Source organism: Trachymyrmex cornetzi, unplaced genomic scaffold (assembly GCF_001594075.2).
Source record: "Trachymyrmex cornetzi isolate Tcor2-1 unplaced genomic scaffold, Tcor1.1 scaffold90, whole genome shotgun sequence".
In the NCBI taxonomy this organism is placed as follows: domain Eukaryota; kingdom Metazoa; phylum Arthropoda; class Insecta; order Hymenoptera; family Formicidae; genus Trachymyrmex; species Trachymyrmex cornetzi.
In genome coordinates, this window is record NW_017300245.1 from 426,835 (window position 1) to 451,302 (window position 24,468).

The window sequence follows — 24,468 nt, forward strand, 5'->3', positions numbered from 1 at the left end:
CGGAAGATGTAAAGTCAACTACGCCAGGAAGTTAGAAATAACGGTTCTGTCAAATGTTTATTTAGACTTATATGTACATACGTAACGATACGATACCGTTCAACGAGGTCAGCTCCCATTTGATTAATGGCAAATATTTTACGGCGCATGTGTTCAAAACGCACAAGCGCGTAATGAATCATTTATAGCTGACTCCCGAACAGCTTGTTGTTTAACACATTTAAAGAAAATTGCTAAATAGGTCGCTAAAGTTATGAGGAACTATAGTTACATGGATTTTCGACATTGTAAGGGCCTGTAAATATTTCGTTAGTAACGTCTCAACATTAACTTTTAAAAAATATTTTAATATAAATATCAATTTATTTATAATAAATTATAAATAATAATTATGTCATGGTACACATTTATGTATTACAGTTATTCTGATAGTTGTCGATATTTCGTATTTGTCTAAATATAAATTCACTTCCGTTTGCTACTCGCGGACAACTTTTATAGAACTTCATATACAGTACATATAGAAATACCACTGACTTAATTAATCAAATCGCGACTTCGGTATTGTTTGCCATGATTCCTTATCCATCGTAATGACGGTTCAATACCGTGGTTACAACGCGGCCAGCACATGTCTTCAATATTGACATTTGCTGACAGCGAAGCCCATTTGACACACTCCGTGTACAGACAGTAATTATGCCAATTAGAACTAGTATATACACAAGGTTAATAATTATTGCAAATACGTACGATAAGTTACTGCGGATTACTGCATAGCGCGCTACGCCCGCAATTTTACGATGATTGCACCGATTTGGAAGATATACCAGTATTCGCCGGCTACTCACCTGAAAGTTAAAAAAATAAGGAATTCGTTACATAAAGTTTAAAATGAATGTACATCGGCCACCTACCGCTAGCTTGCTCGTATTTTCATCTCGTGGCCGCAGAGCGAGGAAGGAATACAGGTTTCCACTCTGGTATAATTTGAAGTAGAAACTTTACCAATATAAGGCAATTAACAGAGCGAGCCGAATGGTGAATACCAAATGAGAAGAGTGATGCAAGTGCAAGCGCAAAACGAGGCCAAAAGCAGTGAGATTCGACATCGCTGCTGATTTCAACTCCGTTTGATATTTTCGATGAAAATGTTCTACGTCCGAGTCGCAAAAAGTGCGCACAGCTATCGCTGCTACTTTACAGTTGATATTAATCCACTGTGTCCGATATGTAATAGTACAGTTCAATTTTTGTATAATAAAAGAAGAAATAGTTACGTTGATCTTCTCGTCAAATTTTTTTATTTAATTTTTATCTCTCTAATATAATTACATTTTATGCATGCACTTTCACGTATCGTGCATCGTCTGCGTTTAAACATCTTTTAATAAATAGGAAAATATAGAACGTTAAAGTTATCAACAAAGGCCAGTGTGTAACATCTACGGTTTATCTATACGTATATCGATATATCTTCTATGTATCGTAAAGGAGAATAAACACTAAGGATCAACCGCGAATAACTTTGTTCATTGGTAAGAGTTCAATATTCCTTTGTGATACGTGTACGTTATCTGTAAGTATTTGTAAATATAATCTTCTCTTTCTTTGCAAAAGAGAAAAAATGAATATATATGGGAAAGAAAATACAGGTAATATCTGATGCATTCTGTATATATCTACAGGATTAACAGGTTGTTTTTTTTTAATAATAATAATAGAAATAATATTTAACGAAATATTCAATATAGTACGTTCAATATACGTACATCCATCAAGAATACAAAATTTTTTTAATCCTTTCATAAGGCTGTACATATTATACATTGCAGTCTGCTATCGCTGTGAAACCTTTTATCTCTCGAGTGAAAGGTTTTTCTCCGCGCTTTCATCGGGTTATTATTCTATGCAAGCGCGATTTCAAGTACGCATATTGATTCTTGTAAGTACAATATACATCGTTCTCATTCCTCGTGATATGAATAATGCAAGGGAATGATTCTTATCGCACCAAAGTGGCGCGAACGAACTTCAACAGTGAAACTTTCGAGTTTTTTTTTTCACCTTACATCCGTGAATCCGGGGAGATTTCAACTTCGACTCTAGAGCGCATCGAGAGTTACGTCGTCCTAGCGGAAGTAGTCTCACATCCATGTGCCGCAAAAGTTCAGTAGACTCGATCAAGCACTTTCGCGCACGGTGGCTTCGTATTTTTCAGCCTCTTCTCGTTGGTGGCCCCGAGCGTACCAAACGACGGCGTTTCTTTATTTAAAAAAAAAAAAAAAAAGAGGAACGTCCGAACACAGTGATGCACATGGTCGAACGCGTTAAATGCCTACGAGCACTTTGTCGAAACTAACGACGTCGGAGGTATTCTTTTTTTTGGTGCAAGAATATAGGTGCACAGTGAATAAAAATAAAAAATGGCAACAAACACGCGCCCCCACACACACACACACACACACACATTCGATGAAAGGAAATTATTGCGCCGCAAAATGAGAAATATATTTTGCCGCACATACTCCACTGTTAGATCAGGATATATTATTCAAGCGATACGTGACGGAAACGCAGATATCGTGACCTCCATTTCGCTGGAAAAAGGAACGCCAGCGGCACTCTGGGAATGAAAAAAAAGGGAAGAGTAAAACGATGGAAAACGTTGCAAACGCGGCTGGGCGTGTCCAGCACGGATCTCCGACCGCTTTTCCTTTTTTTTTTTAACCTACGTATCCCACGCGCGTATTTGATAATAGGAATCGTTCGTCCTTCTCGTCCGTACGTCCGCTCAGTTCGTTCATCACGTCTCTCTTTTCTGGGCTGTACACACGGACGATTTACTCGACAGCTCGATTTAGGAAAGCTGTCAAAGACTGAATCATGGTAGTTTCAAAGAAAAAAGGAGATGAAGGCAACTACGAATACACGAAAGCACGCGATACCAACAACACCCATGCAACTCGAATCTACACGCGCAAAAATTGAAAGTTTCATGCGCGACCGAATTTACGGTATTCCTTTGCGCTTAAGAAGATTAAAGAGAATCGTAGCGATTTACTGCGACGATTCATTTCCTCTATAGCCTCATGTAATCAAACACTATTGTAAAATTTGCAATTTCGCCGAAATATTTATCACCGCGGGCGAGCGAACGAAATCGCGATGGTGAACAACGTAAAATTTCTAGAATTGAGCAACGACCGCGAGTGTCGTTTAGTTTTACGCAAAAGTGTGCTTCTCTCTCTCTCTCTATCTCTCTCTCATATCCTGAATAAAGCACAATATATTATAGATGTAACTGCGCACAAGATAAAGTATCATTGTAGATCAGAGAAATAAAATCCAAAAAGCAGAAATATGTTTGTAGTCAGTCATATTTTAGCTGCATAAATGAAGTATTCTTTAAAAAGACGAACCTAACATGAAATAGTCATAAACTCATATAGAGCATAATGCTACGGCTTCTATTGTAGACCCCTCATAAGTTTTATTTTTGCTGATTAACATCAGTCAATGACAGATTATAATAATAAAAGGAAATCGATCGCGAAACTATTCAACACGAATAAGCGAAGAAGGTTCATATTCTCGGTCAAAGCGGATCTTGATCCCTATTGTCTGTTGAAATGGCGACCGCCTTTAAATAATGAATTTAATTCTATAACAAAAGATATATAAATAAAGATATAATACAGAAGACAGAAATAATGCAAGTTTTGTTATGAAATAAATAAATTAAGTTAAAAATAACGAATGATTTTTTAATTACGTTAAAAAATTTAATGTATTAATGAGGTGATAAGTAACACTGTGTACCGAGATTAACTGAGGGAAGTGTATTTTACACTGCGATGACGTATCACTCACGTTAGCATAGAAAGGATAATGAGATAGGCGAGGGCGCATCCTTACGGCAAATGAGATGCGCAAGAGCCGTCGGTTGTTTAATGTTTTCCGAGGTTACTGATGGACGGCTGGCTTACGCGATGATGCGCGCGAATAACGCCACTCGATCATGTCTAGGTCGAGGTATTTCAGCATCGTAGATAGGATGGCATAATAAACATGATAAAAATACGCGTTGTGCTGCAATTAACTCAGACGCGAAATTAATATACGTCAAGGACGTGAGTAAATTGTCCTTTAATTAACCGCAATTTTCTTCAAAACCGTTTTAATTCGGTCTCACGGAATTAAAAAAATAGTTTAATTTATAATTAATTCAAATAAATTGAAATAAAAATTGCGGAGATTCAATTGTCACATTCCGTTCCGCACCAATTTCAAATTACTTGACCACGTCACGTGGGTCAGTAAATAGCGGTTATTTTTGTTTGTATTTATTATATATGCTAAATAACATGTAATGATAAAAAGCTACAAAAATTATTATAAGAAAAAGATCTCATTTTAATCAATACTGCATTGTATAACATAATTATAAATCCACTCATGATATCAGAAATTATTTATGTAATTATTTATATTATAAATATACGTTTCTTTTTAGCTAAAATATCAAACGCGTCTGATATGAAAGTCCAGCGTGAGCGAACCACGTAGCACGTAGGAACGTGTTAAAAAGCTAGTTATCTACGGTGAATTCCTTTATTTACACGATGTCAAGTCCTCAGACTTCAATCCAGAAAGCGGATAATGGAAGTGAACAAAGGCAAGCAAGATATAGCCGAAGAGAAATATTAGTCGATAATCGATTAACCGATTTACAATAAAAAATTCCATTAATCAGGAAATCTTTTCGTTATAATTCTAGTAGCTTTACTAATCTCGCGTTACTGCGTTATCAGAATTCATGTCGCGCTCTTTGACCGAGAACGTACTTCATTACCGAAACACCACGAAGCTCTTGTGACCGGTACTAGAGCGCGCGACGTTTTCATAACTTTGCAGAAAAGATTAAGTCCTGAGCAAAAGCCATGGCAGCGGAAAAAAGGTTTTTGAGGAGGAAGGATCTCGTCGCTTAAAAGAGAGTAGTATAAGGCGAGGACGAGAAGGAGGACGAGAACGACATCGACCGCGATCGGTGCTCGTTTTCGATGAGATCGCCTTGAGCTCTACGACGGAAAGTTCAAGTTTCGCAGAAACCAACGATAGGATGAGGACGTACTTGAGAGATCCAATATACCTAGAACGCGGTTCTCCCTAAAGCAGCCACCGTGGCGGCGGCAGTGTGTTGCTGGTTCTCGTAAATGTAATTACGAGAAAATTACGTATCGCGTTCCTTTTGGCCTCAACCGAACGGTGCCGACACCGAGATTACTCACGTTAAGAATTTTTAATAACGACGAGTACGTCATCGAGGAAATTCGCTCTCGCCCGCCCACCTATCAGCCCACCTATTCGCTAACCTACCGCGGCGCGGCAATTGATCCAGATATTCTCGGATGCGGTTTTTCAACACACGTCGGTGCCGGAGAACGAAACTCTCAAGTGCCATCGAGTTTTCCTATAGCGTTGCTATAGCTGCAATTCCTGAGACGACGAGAAAATTATAGACGAAAGAAGAATTTCAGTATAAGCTTGCCACTGGTATATATTGGGAATCAATAACAAGCAGTGATGGCAATCGATATAAGCCGCTGATCGATGGGGCTTAATGGAGAACAATTTCCCAAAGGGAATAGATAAACGGATTGCTATTATCCTCGACTAGACACGTATGCTCTATCAAAAGTTTCATTCAAATAGGAATCAATTCACATTTCAAAAAAGACAACGTTTCAAGAAAAATCAATCATTTTTGCAAATTATTTTAGCGTATACGATCGCGAATAATATTGGTCAGCGTAATGCCTTCGGATCCATGTGGCACTACGTCGTAACGTTAAGAGAAAAGCTAAAGCCGGTTCTTAGCGCGCATTTAACGTGCCATCATTTAATCATCACGGAGACGCGATGTGAAAGCGCATCAAGGAAATTCATCGTACCAGCAAATAAATTTCTTCGGCAGATTTTCACAGGGTCGCGCGCGTGCATGGAGGCGCAAATTACCTGAGAGAGGTTGCGCCTCTCCAGGCTGCGGAATGCGCCGCGCGAACGATATTCCTCCTCCGTTATACTTTCGCGTGAATGTGTATGGTAAAAGGGATGTCGTCGTTCTTTATAAAATGCGCTTTCGGTATTCCTTCCGCCGCGCGCTATGACGCCATAGAAAATTTCATACGTGTATTTCACGTATGGGTGCGAGAGAGAGAGAGAGAGAGAGAGAGAGAGAGAGAGGCACACTGTAAAAAAAGCACAGCCTGCTCGCACGGCTTACAGATGCGGAATATTAAACAGGTGGGACGAGCATGAATCTCTGTCAGGCGATGACGATGCCGCGCGACATGTATATTGGAATTAACAATTCGACAGATCTGGTGCATGCCCGATTTTTCCATTGTTACGGAAAATAACAAAAAAACAATGTCAAGGTACTGACACGTAAAACAGATATTTTTTTAAGAATATTTAAACAAAATAAAAAATGTACGCCATACATCCATAATTATTGGTATTGGCGAAATAATAAGAATAATAAATCTATAAAAGAAATCATTTTAAAATTCTTTGTACGATTCTCCACACTATGGCAATTCAATCTACACACGCACAATACACACCGTATTAATAAAAGAAATAAAAGTAGACTGAAATAACTTGAATTGATTCGAAAGGCAAAATTATATTTGAACCATCTTTGTTTGTTCGGCATTCGAGAATTGACACAAAAGTATCTGCTTAGAAACCTTACGAACCATCTATATGGTCGACTTAAAATTACATGTCGCTCGATCATTTCTCGGTGAGGCGTCTGAGAGCATCGCGATATGCCGCGTATCTAGAGAAATGGCAGCTTGGGATGGGGCCACGGGTAACATTGACCGATCGTTTTATTAACCTGATCTTCGGCAAAGTAATAGTCATTTTTCTACGGGTCGCCTTCACAGACTATTGCTGGCCGCTGGCCGCTGCTGCCACCGTCGCGTCGTGACAACGGTCTGTCCGGTGACCCCGATCCATTATCCGTTGGTTGACAGCGCAAACAGCTCCTCGTCGTGCTCCTCGCCTACGACCAATGCATTTCAAATAGAGAAGCGTTTACGGCATCGAAGCTTTTATACGGCGCGCGGCGTCGCACAAGAGGAAAAGAGTAGTATAACTAAACTATAGCGATACAGAGTATACAGGATTGACTTTACCCTACTGTCTAAACAAAAGACAATTTTCATCAAATCTGGAAACAATTCCAACATCTCATAATGTTCCGCGTTAGAAAATATTATTCGTCTCAGAAGGTGTCCTTTAATATCTCTTTAGTGTAGTCTTATATAATTTGTAGAGCATATTATTCTAGTCATTTCAGAGAAGGAGCTAAGGGAAAGAAAGCTGTGTTCTCGTAGACAAAGAGAGGAAGAAAAAAAGAGAGACAGCTCGATGTAACGTAAATACTTCGATGGCGCCAACGGCGAGGAACTCGCCGTAGAAATTCATTAGCAAACTCCTTCTCCTAGGCAGCGCTCGACGTTTAAAGAAATTACTCCGAGCACTTTAAGAGAAACCTATTACTATGAGGTTTCTCGTTACGGTGAGACGGCGCGATGCAAACACACTTGTAAATCTTTTAAATCGAACCAAGCGTTCACTCGTACACTGACGACTGACGAGACAGACAAACCGCGTCATGTACTGCATAGATTACCTTACGAGAAATCGACGTATTTTTCAGCGAACGAGAAAGAGAAAGTGACATACGAAGAGAGCAGTCCTTTGCACATTCCTGCGCCAAGATGTATTTGGTATGTTGTCGAGACTAAGAGACGTGCGACACGGAATGCGCCGTCGCACAGCAACAATCTCGCTAGAATACTGCATCTGCGTGCTGTAGCGACGATACATTTGTTCTCGCTCGAAATGGAAAATATCTAGTATTCGATAAATCTGTCGTTCCATTCGCAGAGCAAAGCCGATTAAGTACCCATCTTTTGCAAAAGAACACAAATGACAAAAACCTACATTAATTATTATAACATTAATGGATATTGGCAATTAGCTTTAATATAAACATCGGAAAATTTGGCCGATTGTGCATTATCCTAATCATTATTACCTCCGCAGAATATTTCCCGATATTTTCAAATGAGCGTATTCTCCGCGAAATATTCACTTTGCTCGTTTTGTCGAGCAACTCTCTTTGACAGAAATTTTCATCTCTTAACTTCGATTAACTTTGTAATAAGGCGCAAATCAAAGCGCCAACTATATTACGTCCAGGATTAAAGTATTAATTAACATCATAATAAAGTGCGTGACACGCGATGTTAAATCGATCAGTTGAACGCTTTGAGTATTTCGCGACTGTCTGAAATTCTAATTTCGATAATGATGTAATAGATGATAAAAATTTGGCAATCTTTTAATAAGTAAATATTTACTTCATTGTGTTAAAATACGCGAGTATATAATAACTCTGGTTCACATAGAAGAAAGAACGTTCTATCGCTTCGTAGTTGCCGAATTCAGCATCGCGGTGAAATTTGCTCGACACAAAGGGAAGAGATTTCGGATTAAGTAGCGAGTGATGGAGGACCAGCACCGGATTAACCCTTAACACTTCTGTATTTTCTCGTCGAAGGCGAGTGTTTCTCATCGAACCTCGTCTTTTGAGACTAAGCCTTTGACCCGTCGAAAACCCTTCCGAACGTGATCGAAATGTGAATCTCGTTCGACTCACATAGTCCGAAGAGAATTCGACGTTTCAGAACTGGAAATATTGCTATCGCCAAAATTACAATATTATCTCAATAAAACAATGTATAATTAAAATATACAATTAATGCGAAAAGTCAAAAAGAGTCAAACGTGTGGGATTAAACCTTCAATAAATATTAACGAAATTTAATAACACAGTCAAAAGTGACATTAAACATAAATTAATTAAAAACATTTAACAAAAGTGACATTTTCATTAGTCTGATAATTTAAATAATGATTGAAATAAAACATCATAATTTAAATAATAATATAAATAAAACGTCAGTCTAGCAAGTTGCTATCAATGTTCAACAATTTCATATACATATATCTCGTAAATATTCAAGAAAACGTAAAATTACATTTCTCTTTGGTAAAAGTTATTATACTGACAACACGTTAATAAACAATATAAATTTCGTATTTCACAACGGTTACTATCTGTAAAGCATCGCTGATGCTATCAATGACACGATGCTCGAACGACAAGGTGCTCACATTATAATGCACTTAACTTGTTCCTCCGAGCATGTTAACTCTCTGTTTCGAGATTACGCAACACGTTGCACAACTTGTATGTCACTGTTGTCGGTGCAACTTTTCCCCACCTGTCATGTGGCCTATTAAGAGGGTGCATCGCCAATTCACCCCCCGTAATGTGCGTCGCGATGATTAACATCGCCCGTCATTTAAACCGTAAACAAAAGCAATCCATATAGAACATGGCGTCGTTTAACACGCTCCATTAATTAAGAGCAGCGCTCATTTTTCTCTCTCCCCTTCCGCCGCGCGCATTAAACACGTTACAATAGTTTACACATCGCATTTCTCGCGCTCTTTTCCAACGTACATTAACGTCCAACTTGACCATTTCATAAACTATAAAAAAATATCAATAATCGTTTTTTGTATAATTTTCAAAATATATATATAATATACTGTTATATTTTATATTTATATTATATGTATTATGCTACTATAATGTTAAATTACACTATATATATGTACATATATTATGTCCAACAGAGAGAGAGAGAGAGAGAGCTTCTGATTTGAGAATGATGCAGATATATCCGCTGAATCTATATTCAGCCATTATCTATATATCTCCCGAAATATCTTGGTAATGGCACGTCCCATTAGATTCTTACGAAAGCGAAGACAGCGTGCGAGCGAAAGGGAGTATTAATTACCTTTAACGACGTAACATAATCTAACATCTTGGTTCCCTTAAGGGATTGATGTTTGAGTTAGAACGGTGGGTTGTTTGAGGTCGGATAGCACATCTAATCACCCTGCGCGAGTGATGCTACGAGCTTGATTAGTCCACACATTCACACATTATATGATCGATACGCTACGGACTACCTGTCACGTACATAAATAGTTGAAAACTGAATCTTTGCGGAAATCTAATTAGTTTAGCTTTAAATTTATTTTATATTGAGCGTTTCAACATTTCATATTTGTGTAATTTACACAGAATGTGTAATAAACACAGAAAATAATTTAATCCTTAATATACCGAAAAGTGATTGAAATATTAAACAATACTTTCCTCTCTCCTAGCATGAGGAGAAAAGGAATATTTTATAAAGTAACTCGTATTTTGATGCAAAGTTTGGTGAGATAGTTTAGTGTCGTATACTAACAACATAGTTATACACGCTAAAAGTTTACTTCACCCCGCAACTGTATTATCTAACGGAGCATTATCTCAGCGAAGAAATTCTCCCCAGGAATCTCTCCGAAACTCATCAAGAACGTCTATAAACGCGATTTAATCTGGGTAGAGTGAGCTATACTCTGAGACTAAAGTTTTACTATTCGCCGCTATTCGGCATTGGATTCGAGTTTCGAAACGCTCGTAGTGCTCGTACTCCCTTTTCGATTTGTCACCGCGCAAAGTGCCGCGAGTTTTTAGAAGTCGTGCACCGCGCAAGGAAAGTGATTAATCGTTCCGATGGGCACCGTACCGCTCATTTGTATACATTTCGGTGCGCTGTATAAAGTTCCAGGGCAAGTTCTAGTACGGTAGTACGGTAAACTCGCGTACACACAAAAGGGGTAGTTCCTCGTTCCAATTCTTAAGAAAACGATGAAATTGTCTTTACGAAATATCATTTATAATACAACGAACAACGTATTTGCGTGTGTAGTAGATATTTTTTTATCTATATATGTCATTCACAACACATATTGAGAAATAAGAAATAATAAATACTGTTTACTATTAAATATACAAATATACAAAGCTATTAATCAAATGTAATACTATTTACGTATTATATAGTAAATTATTCACAAGAGAAGAATGACTGATTAATTAATTGTATTGAATTTATATTCAAATTTTCGTTGCTTTATAATAATGAAAAATCGATCTAATTTGCTTAATTTAATCATAATGAAGTTGATATATACATATATATACAGTGTATACAGCAGAACGTCGATTATTAGTACCTCTAATAATTAAAGCCCTGATGAATAGCAAAAATAGCATCTCTAGCAAACAGAAATTTACCTTTTTCGCAGTTCTTGTGTTTTTCTTGCATGATTCCAGATTTTTAATCGGCACTGTGTATTCAAACAAAAGTTTTTTAGACGACTTCGAGACAAGAACTGCGTGCAACTCGGCAACTCGGCCAAACTAAAATTGCAGTGGTTGTCGTTCAAGCATTTAGTGGATAGCCCGCGGTGCGCGGCGAAGACAGCTTATCCCTGCCACATTAAAACTTTAACGTTCCCTGTAGACGCGGAGATGGAACGAAATGACAGCGGATAGCGTGCAGAAAATTCGCGGTTTTCGACACTTATAATGCTTAGCGACACGAGCGCGAGTGGCTTTTGCCAGATAAAACCAATTTTGCATTTTAAAACATCCGCATGCAGTGGTAGGCAAGTGAATAGCATGAGGGTGTTTTCGACTCGACGAGGCCGAGTTTCGCGATTGTTGCATTCTTTTGCGGCAGGTAAATTGTTTTTACGGGGCAAGACAAATAGTTGTAACTGCGTAATGGCCACTAAACTGCGATGCGGTTCGCTTTCCGCTATCAATACTAAATTTTACGCGCGACAAAGTACAAAAGGACAACCAAAACTTGCTCGTAACGGGGGACGTTGATGTAATAGCATCGATATATCGGCACGAACGAGCATTGAGGCTTCCGCATGACACGGCCCCGGGATCGTACATAAGCGCCAGCCTGAACAAATGACCATCCGTCGCGGGTTGTTGCGGAAGGGCACGACATCCGGTTCTACAGGCGGACGTTACATGTCATCGATCATTATTCGAGCACCGCCCCCTCCTTTCGCTTCTACTTTTCGCCTCACTCTCGTATATACTTTAACTTCTCGCTGTATCTCACGTTTATCATGTCTTTCCGAAAGCCGGCTTATTTCAACTTATTTTGAGATCTAAACGCGGTACGAAAGTTGAATAAAATGTTTGTTCAATAAATTGGACGATTTGGAAATTATATGTTAATACATCCTTTTTAAGTAATTATTTGCTTATTTAAAAAAATTTAATCTCTTAATCCTTTAACACTGAAATTTGTTGAGATACGTAAACTACAAATAAGTAAATAGAATATCGTTTATATTCGAAGAAGGCAGATGAAATAAATATAATTATTTATTAGAAGTATAATATAATTTAAAACCTAGTGATAAAAATTTTTTTTCACTGCGTGAGAGAGAGAGAGAGAAGAGAAAGGGAGAAATTCCTGTAGAGATTTGGAAAAATCTTTAGTTCAAGCTAAAAATATATAATTAAGATCTCATATTCGCGCTTTCCATCGATCAATTACCTAATTTCAGTAATAATTTTAAAAGGATGCAACGATGAGGTCGCAGCTGTCACTATGCTGACGTAAAGCAAAGCGGACGCAAATTGGTATCGGAATTCCATTACGCTGTAGATGGATGCGTGCGCGTGCGTGCATGTGGACCGACCTAATTCGATCGAAATGATCCTTAAACAGGGTTTATAGGGTCCTTAGAATTTCCATGAATACGAGTAGCTGCAATAGAGAGCAATGTCGTTCGAAGAGACACGACTTCTACGTCGGCTAATAATAAACCTCGACGAATCTGCGCTCTAAATTGATCACCGTTGATGACTTAGTCAACGCTAGAAGTGTAAACGTGAATATCGCGTTTGCGATTGCAAAATTCATTTCGATTTTAATATCCCAGTGAATAGTAGCAAAAAATACCATTTATTTACGAAAAACTTATCGATCGTGCAAGATCGAACTATAGTCGAAACGTACCAATTATGTTGCTTTTCATTTTCGATAACCGGATTTAGATATACGAACTTATCCTTCTCAGTTTGACCTAGAATCGAAATAAATTTTCTATCTCTCTATCTATCCATTAATTTTGCCGGATTACGGAAATATCTGTCCAATTTCCTGTCAAACTCATTATACAGTTGCAGCTAGTCTTTCGAGATTAGCGTATTTCGATATAACGGATTATGTTTCAATTTCAATGAAACGTCTCCACCCATTAATCAGTGCAATAAGATCAGTTAGTTGATAGTTTTCACCGAAAATGCAACTATGTAACTATGGTCCAACGCAACATCACTTCATCGCCACACCATATATACCGGCCAGGAGCGAAAAGCAAGGGGACACCGTAATTATGACGCCATTATCGTCGCGCCGAGGGCGCTTAATTACACGGCGTTAGCGGCTAGAGCATATGTTGCGAAGCGAGTTACGTTAAGACGCTCGCGGGAATACTTACTCAAGAGACGTGGCGAAAGCGGAGGCCGCGGGTCGCATCGTGAAGACGGAAGTAAACGGCAGGATCTGACATAATTTTAACCCGCTGGGTCGTGTTAATTACAGGACGCGTCGTGTGGCAGCTGATCACACCGTGACTCGAATCGAAACTCAAATAACAACATCGACTTTTATTTCGTTATATATTACATTGAAAAAAAAAATATATATATATATTATATCTGCAATATTAAATATCCTGAAAAAATGAAGAGAAACTTAAACACGATAAAAATTTACACAAAAATGTATGCGGAGATTATTATCATATAAATTATAAAAATTAATTTGCGTTGAAAAAATTTCTTGTAAAATGTAATATTTTTAAATTGATATGTACACTTCAGACTAAAAGTTTTTGAAAACACCTCTTAAAAATTGACATTTTTGACATATTCAAATATCTAAAACAATGTGTATTTTTAACAATAATTCTTTAAATTGTATGTAACTATAATATGATATATATATACATATACATATATCAGGGTTGGGTAGTGCCAAGTTAAAAAGTTAATTAATTTTAATTTAACTTACATTTCAGAGTCTTAACTTAGTTACATTTTATCGGCAACTATTAACTTTTAATTTGACTTTTTTGAAATTAACTCTCGGACACAGTGTGAGAGGATGAGTATACAATTTAGTAACTTTATGCCTTTTATATTGTATAATCATTAGTTGTAAATAAAAATAACCAGTGATTTTTTAATAAATATGCTGTGAGAAAGGAAAAATATAAAAAATTATGTAAAACAATTTTTTCTTTTTCTTTCTTTTTGGTTCCTTTCTTTTTTTTCTTTCTGTTCTTTCTTTTGTTCGGATAAAATTAAACTTTTAACTTTTCAATTACTTTGTTTTATTAACTTAACTTCTAATTCAATTAATTTCATTATGAATCAACTTGTATCTTAACTAAATTTTCAAGGTTGTTAACTTTAACTTAACTTAGTCAAAAAAAAGGTTAACTTATTCAACCCTGATATATAAATATTTGAATAAACAATCCCAAAAATGTCAATTTTTTAAAAGTGTTTCCAAACTTTTAGCCTATAATAGAGTATATATATTAATACCTCTATCGATAAAATAAACATCTGGGAAATAAACATATTATAGATGTCGTTGATGATGACACTAATTAAACCATCTTCGATACGTTTGTATAACAATTATTAGCGGGTGGCCCATCGTACAAATAATACGTGTGTACTTTGTTTCAACTTGCCTCCTGTGAAACTCCTTGCTGAGTAATGATGGAAGAATGTATACGGCACTTTGCAGAAGCTAAACAAAGCGAAATAAGCAAAACGTACAAATAGATCCGTTGATGTACATTGTACAGACACAGTTGTAGGTACACATCGCAAGAGGTTCCCGCTAACTACTGCATCTCGTTTCTTGTCAAAGTGCACTGCCGTTCATTAATACAATGGCAGACACAGAAAGCATGAAAAAAAGTTTCTTTTCCACACAGAATTTCTTAGATTGTATACGCGAAGTTACAGAACATGAGTTTATTTCAATTAAATATCGCATAAGGTTAATTGAGTTCGTACGCCATTATGGAATTCCATTAGCATAATTACATCGGCACAACTTCACGTTGGTGAAATATGAATCAGTAAAAATCTAAGATAGCTAGAAATTAATGAGAGATGAACGCACACTTGAATACGTCGGTACATACATACGAATGTATGCATGTCCTAAGATACCTATAGCGCGGTTATCCATGCAAACGATCCATAGGCTCTTTCGCTAACGATCATACACCAAATTACGGGGCGAATCTGGGACATAGCTGCAATACAGCATTTCAGCTGGAATATGAGACATGGCCTAAAGAGTTCTCCGAAGAACGAAACAATTCTCTTGTCCACGAGTCGTTCATTCGGATCGTTAATTCGCAAGAGTAACGAGTCGGTGACGCGACTTTTGCGGAAGCAGTAATTTTTCAATGCCAAAACGGAAGTCGTACCAAAGCACGATACCGAAGCGTTTATACATTCGCAAATAACACGCAACGAACAAGCGGACAATGGGAAATAATAGTAACTGACTGTTAAAAGAGAACGTTGCAATAACACGTTCGAAATATCACTATAAATTCGTAAAAATGCATTCGCAATTGCGCGACACTTTATGTTTCAGAGTCGTTTAGCCGGCCATTCTCTAGCGCGCTCTATATCGTTAAATAGAATACAAATTGCGTCATAGAGCAAATTAGTCCGGTAACACGTTTTCGCTTAATTGCGGCAAATATAGCCTCCCCTCCTAGATACCGGCTACCGAGAGCGCACGTCGTGCGGCTGATAATTCGTGAGATAATTTGCGAAATTTCAGAGTGGATTTCTCGGTATTACAGCAGTCGATATAATTGACGAGTAACGGGCAGTCCATCGCAGCGTGAAATTGAATTAAAGCACTGTCAACCGGCCTCGGTTTGGTACAACTGTTACTACAAATTTGTACGACACGTTTAACAATGTTCACAGCACGACGCCTCGTGTCAACGGATATAATAATCATATACATCGGAAGTTACATCCCGGATCAGTTTGCCCTTATTTTTTCAGGAAATACAATTTATCAGCAAATGAGCTCACACATCGTGTCGTTAACAGCGTGCCGATCAACCTTGTCGTTTAATTCAAGTCGCGGTGACGATATTGCTGTTTAATCATACGTAATTGCATACCGCGCGGTTAGCACCGTTCAGAATGATCTCAATAGTCGTTGAACCGAATATTCGAATCGCGGAATCGCGATTTCGCAGCATCGCAATATTTCCAAAATTTATTTCGTAATCCGAGTAACGCCAAACGTAAAATCAAATTTATTATTACCATTCAAACAACTTGGTGCAAACATTTTTCGGAGATATTTCTACGTAAAACAATTTGATTTTCGAAAACGTAATTACAAGACCAACGAGAACCGCAGTAATGGAATAAAACGTCAAAAAATACTCTGCGCTCGGCGATCGATCTGCCATCGTTAAGTAGAACAAGCAGAGAGTTATGGTACTCATGATATACTTCTATTCCACAAGATCGATTTAAAGTTCGTACATCCCGACAGAGTTCAGACCTTCTGAAATCCAAGGAAACTGCTGAGATTGTGAAATCCTAGGCAACTTCGTACTTTCAATGAGCGTCGATAAAACTGAAATTGATAACAAAGCGAAGTACGCCAAACATTCGCCGAGAACATTCCAAATTACATAACTACTTCTCAACAAATAAATGCAAAATAAAAGAATTATGATTAATCATTTTTACAAGTATTTTTAAATGGCTTATACTCTTATTTAAAATTTGTCCACGAAGAACCTACAAAATTAAGGGCGTACACTTACAAAGGAAGTACTACTCTTCTTTCTCTTAAAAAAACTTGATAACTACGTCTTGAAATTTAAATTAAAACTTAAGAAGTCAAAGAGATGTCGCGGAAAAGTAAATTTGCAAAAATGTTCCTCACTTGGAATTGCCAGAGCAGCATTGTAAAATTTCATTTGGGAATCGCGTGAATAGTAATACGGGTTGTATAAATTCGCGAGAAGCGAATTCTTCTGTTAAAAGAGAACTAACTCAAACCGAGCAGGTCACCAAGTTTTTTAAACGTAACATAGTGCCCGCGTCTTAGCTCGGAAGCAGCCCGAAGATTTAAGTTCAGAAACTTCGAACTTTGTCTAATTACGGCCTGCAAAGATCTTGATATTCGTAGCACTTTGCCCGTTCATCAGTCCAAACACATCAATTAAACTAATAGCTGTACTAAATAATTAGTTTTTAATTTCTATAAAAGATCCTTAAAATTAATAATATAATGCGCATAAATAGCATAAAATAGCGTGAATAAAATCAACTTTCTAAAAACTATGAATATGTAAAAAACGTATCAATTTTACAATACATAAAATGCGTTTTTTTTTAATTGTTACAAAAATTTGTTGACAAAATTTAATTTGCACATTTATTTAGTTACTTATTTATTGATTTTATTTATAAGTCAATTCCAAATTGACTATATAAAATCTCTCTTCACGAAGCATAAATACGAATTTATCGTTACTCTGCAGAAACTTAAATCGAACGCTTGAGGTGCAACGCTGCATCCACTAGTATATAGACACTAAGAAAAATCCGCTTTACGAATTTTTACGATATTATTCCCACCAACAGCATTTTCGTGAAAATTCCCACGATGGCTAGACGGGAATGTAACGGCATGTGCACGTATACAAAACGAAGATGGATATTCATAAGACACGTAAGAACAAAATCAGGAAATATGATTCAAGTAATATTGACGCGTGTCGCGCTTCATTGTTTATGAGCTAGCACAAATATTTCAAGCATCGAATGTCAAACGAGCTGATAAAGCGAAGCAAAACAGAATTATTGTATCGTTACACCGTATATAAAAAGTGAATTGAGACTATCCTTATTCACAAATATACTATAAATGGAAATAATACCGTTTTAACGAAAAAGAGAAAAACCAGAAAACTCCAACGAGACATGTTTACGCATTTTTATAAATAAACCGAAATTAATTCGAAAATATTGAAATATCAATATTTTTAAATAGCTGACAGATATATCGTACATACATTCATAGAGGATAAAAAGTATCAATATACTTTCGTTAAATCGTGCAATATTATCGGAGTTTGAAATTGGAAATTATTCAGAGGGGCAAGCGCGCGAAATTTCCATTTGCCAATAAAATAATTTTCTACAGCCGCGCTAATTATTACATGAAATCATTCATAGTTTCCATTATACAGTTATTCCTATCAGTCTAATATTCACCATAATTCGTTACAAATTAAAAATAGGTATCGGCTTCGACTATGTGAGCAACGATGATGATTACACATTGCAATGAAATAGCAATTCAACTAACTACTAGAATTGTATTTAGCAATAATTAATCGTTCACGCCGGATTTTAATGAAGGATACCCGCAAGAAATCGATAACTTCGTTTCCGTGCTCCGTTCGACGTGAACGCATTTCGGGATTTTCGCTATATCACAACGAGTTATCGTGACGCGAACGATATTTCGTTGTCGGACTCGATAATGTTATCGGTAATACGCTCGCTAACATACCGGAGGGAAACACGCGGTCGTCTATTCGACGGCAATACACGCGTACTCTCTCGTGTACAATCGAATGCAGCCGACAGATAGAGGTATTCGTATCGGCGTATTTAAGTCGAAGGCATTCTCCAATAACAGGAATACGAGCCGCCCTGGAATCCAGCATAAATACGCCATGGCATCTTCTCCTATATTGCTTTACTATTGGCTGAGTGCGGCTCGGAAAAATTCACGAGGGGTTCGTCGTATGCGATTTCTCCTTCGCATCTCGTAGGCCACATACATATCGATAAGCGATAAACGATATGAGTTATACATGCGATAAGAGATGAGAGCAAATATATTTTTTACCTTCAAATAAACATATTTTTCTGAGCACGCGTATACATACGACAGTGGGTCATGACGTTGCGACGATTTTTTCTTAACATTTTATTCGCAGTTCACACAATTTATTATTTAGGATAAACTAGGGTATTATGGCCATACGGAAAAGATGACCATAGGCCATAATTTCTCCAATAATTGATAAATAGTGCATTTTTATAGTCATTCTTAAAGATAATCAATATTTACAGTAGTTCATATGAGTACACTGTGTGTTCAAAATAACAATATTATAAATATTATCTAATATTTTTTCTTTCGACTATCTGCAAAGTTTTGCACGTGTCTGCTAAAAACTGTTATAATGTCTAATAAATTACAGTTAAGCTGCCATAATCAACATTACATACAGAATAAAGGTACGTGAATTACAATGTGACCTATAATTAATACTTTTATTTTCACTATTTATTTATAAATATTATGGCTATCTTTCTTAATATTATGGCCATCTTTTCCCTAAAAATCAGATAAGATGGCCAATGCTTACTTTGTAATATTTTGATAAAATTAAAGTTCTGTTAAGTATTTTCTCTTTAATTTCGATAGTATTTGTTACTTTAAGCTTCAGTGAAAGTAATATCCCAAATATTGTTAAAAAGTAACAAGAATAAATGTATGTTTTTTGCATTTTAAAAAACTATGGCCATCATACCCAAGTTTATCCTACATTATGTTCACTGTATTATTATGTACGTTGTATAAATTACAATGTACACGTATCTTTAAACGATATCAAGGTTGAGGTTTTAAAAGTCATCTGGCGATTGATCGTCCTATCTCATCGTCTTTTCTTTTTCAAAAGAAACTAATATAATTACTTGCTCCGTTAGTTTTAAGAAGGGCCAAAAACATTCAGTTGAACCTCATCTGCAGTTACGCATTCCTGCCGCATGCCAGGTTCTACCCCGATCGCTCGTTGTATAAATTGGTCGCGTTTGAGATGCTTGGAATTTTCTAGAGTATTCAGACGCTACGAGGAGCTGAAAAGTAACATTTTCACCACGATATCTGCTGTAGAAAGCTCGCCTATTATTTCGCTACACGAAAGCTATATTTTAATGTAATGTTTCCAATTCTGCTTCTCTAGCAAAATGCCGGATCGTGTTCCTTATCTTATCGTTTCTGATTTTTTTTTACATATAATGTAAACATTTTAAAACATACAGCAGTTCAAAAAAATACCACTTCACATATCTTTTCCTATCGCGCCAAAGAAAGGGTAATATAATTTAAGCAATAGAAAAGCTCCAATTTGGAAAGAATTGGCGCCTATTTTGAGAGCAGGGCGAATATAATCGGAACATTATTTACATGTAATTGAATTGGCATGATTGCGTTGGTAAGCAGTGAAATATTCCTTAGCGGAAATCGATGAACATCTTCGTTGAGAACTTAATCTAATTGTCGATCAGTCGAGAATCCAGCATGCCGCGGCGATATTATTGCAAAACGAATTCCTTAGAAACGCGGTTTCTAAGATTTAGCTTTGTGCTACGAATTCGTAACGAAAAGAATACGATAATTACGAAACGTCTTAACTCGTCAATGTCTTTAGATCGCACAAATAACGAGCGAGATGAAATTGCCTTCACCGGAGAGTTGCGAAAAATCGTCGACCGCGAGCGACCGCCGTTTTCCAAAGTGAACGGCTTGGTGGCCGCTGTGGTAACGAAGTTCGCGGTATAACCAAGCGGCGATATTTTACAGCGGATAAACTAAACACGATAAAATGCTGGCCGCTTCGTTACAAGCACGGTGAAAAGTTTTCTTTCGCCGTAATTCGCCGCGCGATTTTGCGGCGAGTTTTCTCGTTCCATCCATGCCGCGATATTCCCCTCGCGGTTTCACTCTTTCGTTGACAATTCGTACAGCAATGACAATGCAACCATACAACGTGCTTAATACCATAATTAGTTGTCTCATACGAGACGCTGAAATAAATATTGATGTCCCACATTTCATATTGATATTCAGCAAATCGACGAGTCAATGAACAGATTTGTACACGATTATATACTGCATAACGGATTAGATATCCAAACGAGCGATTATATATGATCAAAAGCTTTGCTGCATATATGGAACATTAAACGGAATTTGTGATTGCATTTGCTCAAATATAATTTAGTGTATTTTGATAAGATTTAAAATGTGTTCACGAGCAAACACGAGATTATTCGAGTGCCTTAATATTGTTATACAGAAACGATTGAAAAAATACAATCGCATAAAAATAGTTTTAAAATACATAATTAATTATCAAGATCTTTCTTCTATTCAAAAGAAATTTGTGTCCAATTAGTATATGCTTTAATGTATAATTTATAACATTATATATATGTTTCGTATACATTATTATAAAAAAATTGAGCTTTGATTTTTTAATAAATAAGTTCTAAATGTCGTTTGTGTATCTGCTAGATATTAAATTACAATAAATGAAAAAGGTTAAATGAAAGAATAGATCTTTATACACATGTACCGGAAACTGATTGTCACGTTGAGCACATAATATCAAAAAAGTGAAATATTTGTTAATCTTTGGGATTCCGTTCCGATTGTAAAAAGGTAGTTGCATTGTTAAGCCCTTTGTCAAATTCTTTATGATCAATTTGTCGATTATGACTTTGGGAGTTTGTTATACTCTGTTGCCCTATATTTTAGGCAGCCGTCAGACCAGTGTTTCAACCGCGCCGTCATCACCTTTGCTCACCAATGTCGTGCTACTTTATCCTTAGCCGTCGTAACAGGCTAGACAGGCAAGATTGGCGTTGCGGCAGGCAGTATCGTGTTCCTAGTATTACTAGCCCTTCTTCTCTAATTTCAATCAAGTCGGCAACGTCGTTAATCCACCCATCCACTTACCGTAACCGCAAGCTTCTAAATCGAAGCGAAACTTTATTTTATCCACTATTATATGAACTTAATTCCATAAAAGCATACTTAACTATATCTGTGGTTATTGGAGAAACCAATCCTATAAAAGTAATCAATAATTCTACGCTATGCATTAAAATTTGTACTAAAATATCAATATTTTAGTTTGAAGCAAAAAACAGCACACAAATAATTAATATATGTATGTAAAAAAATAACACGAGAATAGTGAAAGAGAGACAAAAGGTTTCTTTTCCCGCAAAAAAAAAACTTTTTCCTTTGTCTTTTTCTTGAGAGTCCTTGTATATCTAAATGTAAAGAACATGGAAAAAGATGTACAAAGTTTTATTAAACTTTAATAATTATAATTAGTTTATCATTTGTATTTATCTTCACGGAGCTAAAATAAGCTAAATTGGATTAAAGTCTTGATCCTGGCAACGAGAGGACGGAGATCTATCGACATACCTATAGTAATACTACTGCGAGAGAACTATTGCGACGATCGATCGTCAGGACGATCATGAGGTATAATTCGTGGCCCTCCGCAGAGCGACAGCACTACGGATGGTTTACGACGGGTCGAGCAAAATAATTGCCCGGATTTAATTAACAGTAGTCAACGCCAACGCTCGTCAACGTGGCGCCAGGCTAATAAATAGCGGTAGTCGGCGTGCAGCGACTTGGCCCAAGCGAGAAATGCGTATTTCACAGAGATATACGCGCCACGAATTCTCATGTTCGCGCAGACTCTACAAGTCGAGCAACATTCACGCTCGATTGCGGCACAATTCCGCTTTCTTAGATCGTGATTTAAGAATAAGCGATACGATACTTTCTCACCAAACCGATCTAACCACCAAGTTTTATCGTCGCCTAGTTTGCAGCCAGGTGTGTCAATAAATATCGTGAGCGCGCGAACAACGCTTTAGGTACACAATCCTCTTTCTCGCAGCACACTCGGTTCTAGCAAATGGCGAAACACAATTTCTCTGTGCCTAGCGCACGGTAAAGTAATGATTAAACATTGTAAACGGGTATGTTTGCTCGTTACTGTCTGGCGAGTTTAGCGGTGGCTACAAAACTGGCTTTGTATAATTATGTAAACTGGTAAACTCACTGCATGGCTTGTAAAGTTGAGAGTGTAAGACCATGTCAACTTTCGTTGAATCTCTGGTAATATTATCATTCCAATAATAAATTCGTTAAAATAGCGTTCAGATTAGTCTGTAACTGATTATCAAACATTGTATCTTATACTATTTCGTACATGCAATAAAAATCTCAAAATTTGAAAATCCTAATTTTCGATATCACCCGCCAATAGCAAACAGACTATTGTTCTTACATTTACTATCTTATCTGTCTTGTTTTCACGAAGTATGCATATAATCTAATAAATTCAGCAAATTTTATCGATAAAATTATCATGACCGTGGGCAACATTCTTGGTAAAGTTTAATTCAACGTTTAAACCAAAACGTGGCTCATTTTTTTTCGCCATCGCTACCTCCATATTTCACTGGTTCAATATCGTACGTATAGTTAGTGGGTGTATATGCATATGCATGATACATGGCGATGAATGGTTGTTCGGCGCAAAAAAAAGACGAGGTTAACGGTGAGAATATTCCCTGTTTTAATTATCTCTATTTTAATGGTCTACCACAGCGCCAACGCACAACGGCCAATCTGATGCCAGTGAATGGAGAATGCGGGAGATTATTTCTTTAATTTGCGAACGGTTTTTATCGTTAATGAAATGCCATAGGACGTGCGCAATGCCGATACAAAACGTTTCTTATTGCTGCAAACAGAATGCAAATATCAATACCTCGTTGCTTCCCAATATCTAGTCAAAAAGAATACATAAAACGTCGGTTATTTTCGTTTTCGAGATTATGGGAAAACGTTGCAGTAAAATTTAATTACGTCTGCGAGGTAGCGACGCTGGAATTTTGTCGATGCGAAGAGATTATCCGATAATTTGCGTTGCAAGCGGACTGTGAAATAGAAGCGGAATTGATACGTAATAAAAGCGCATGATAATAATTGCATTCTGCGGCGATGTCGCGCAAAAACTGATTGTGCGCAACATCGTTGCGGTGATAACGACGATGCTTCTCGCATAAAAGAAAACACCCCTCTTAAAAATTCCCAAGAACATTTTGATCGTCTCGTCTATCCGTTTCACGATTTGAAATCCGAGTTACTTCATATAATGCGGTAAACGTCATATCAGGATATCCTACATCCAAACATCATATTCCAGATATCGCATGTATGTACATATGCAGTACATACTGCGTACGCACACATAATTCAGCGGTCCAGATGACAAGTGGGGATGAGAAAACAGACGTTTCCTTTTCCGTCCTGAAATGAAGATAAGTTACACGGAAAACATACCAGATACCAGGTACATATCTACTGAGGATGCGTTATCGTCACGAAACGCACGTCTCTCTTTCTCTCTCTCTCTCTCTCTCTCTCTCTCTCTCTCTCTCTCTCTCTCTCTCTCTCT

At 37.1% G+C, this 24,468-nt stretch overlaps 1 protein-coding gene across 6 annotated transcripts in view; it reads right to left on the reverse strand.

Moving 5' to 3' along the window:
- Positions 1-24,468, reverse strand: part of LOC108769422 (tyrosine-protein phosphatase Lar-like) — a 328,651-nt gene that overhangs the window by 211,431 nt on the left and 92,752 nt on the right. Inside the window, exon 1 of one of the 6 annotated variants that reach the window (XM_018520402.1) lies at positions 754-784. The exons of 4 other annotated variants lie outside the window; for them this stretch is intronic. The gene's annotated coding sequence lies outside the window, so the exon portion shown is untranslated. Of the gene's footprint in view, positions 1-753; positions 785-24,468 lie in introns of those variants that run through there. One more of the 6 variants, XM_018520408.1, reaches the window with a different exon arrangement.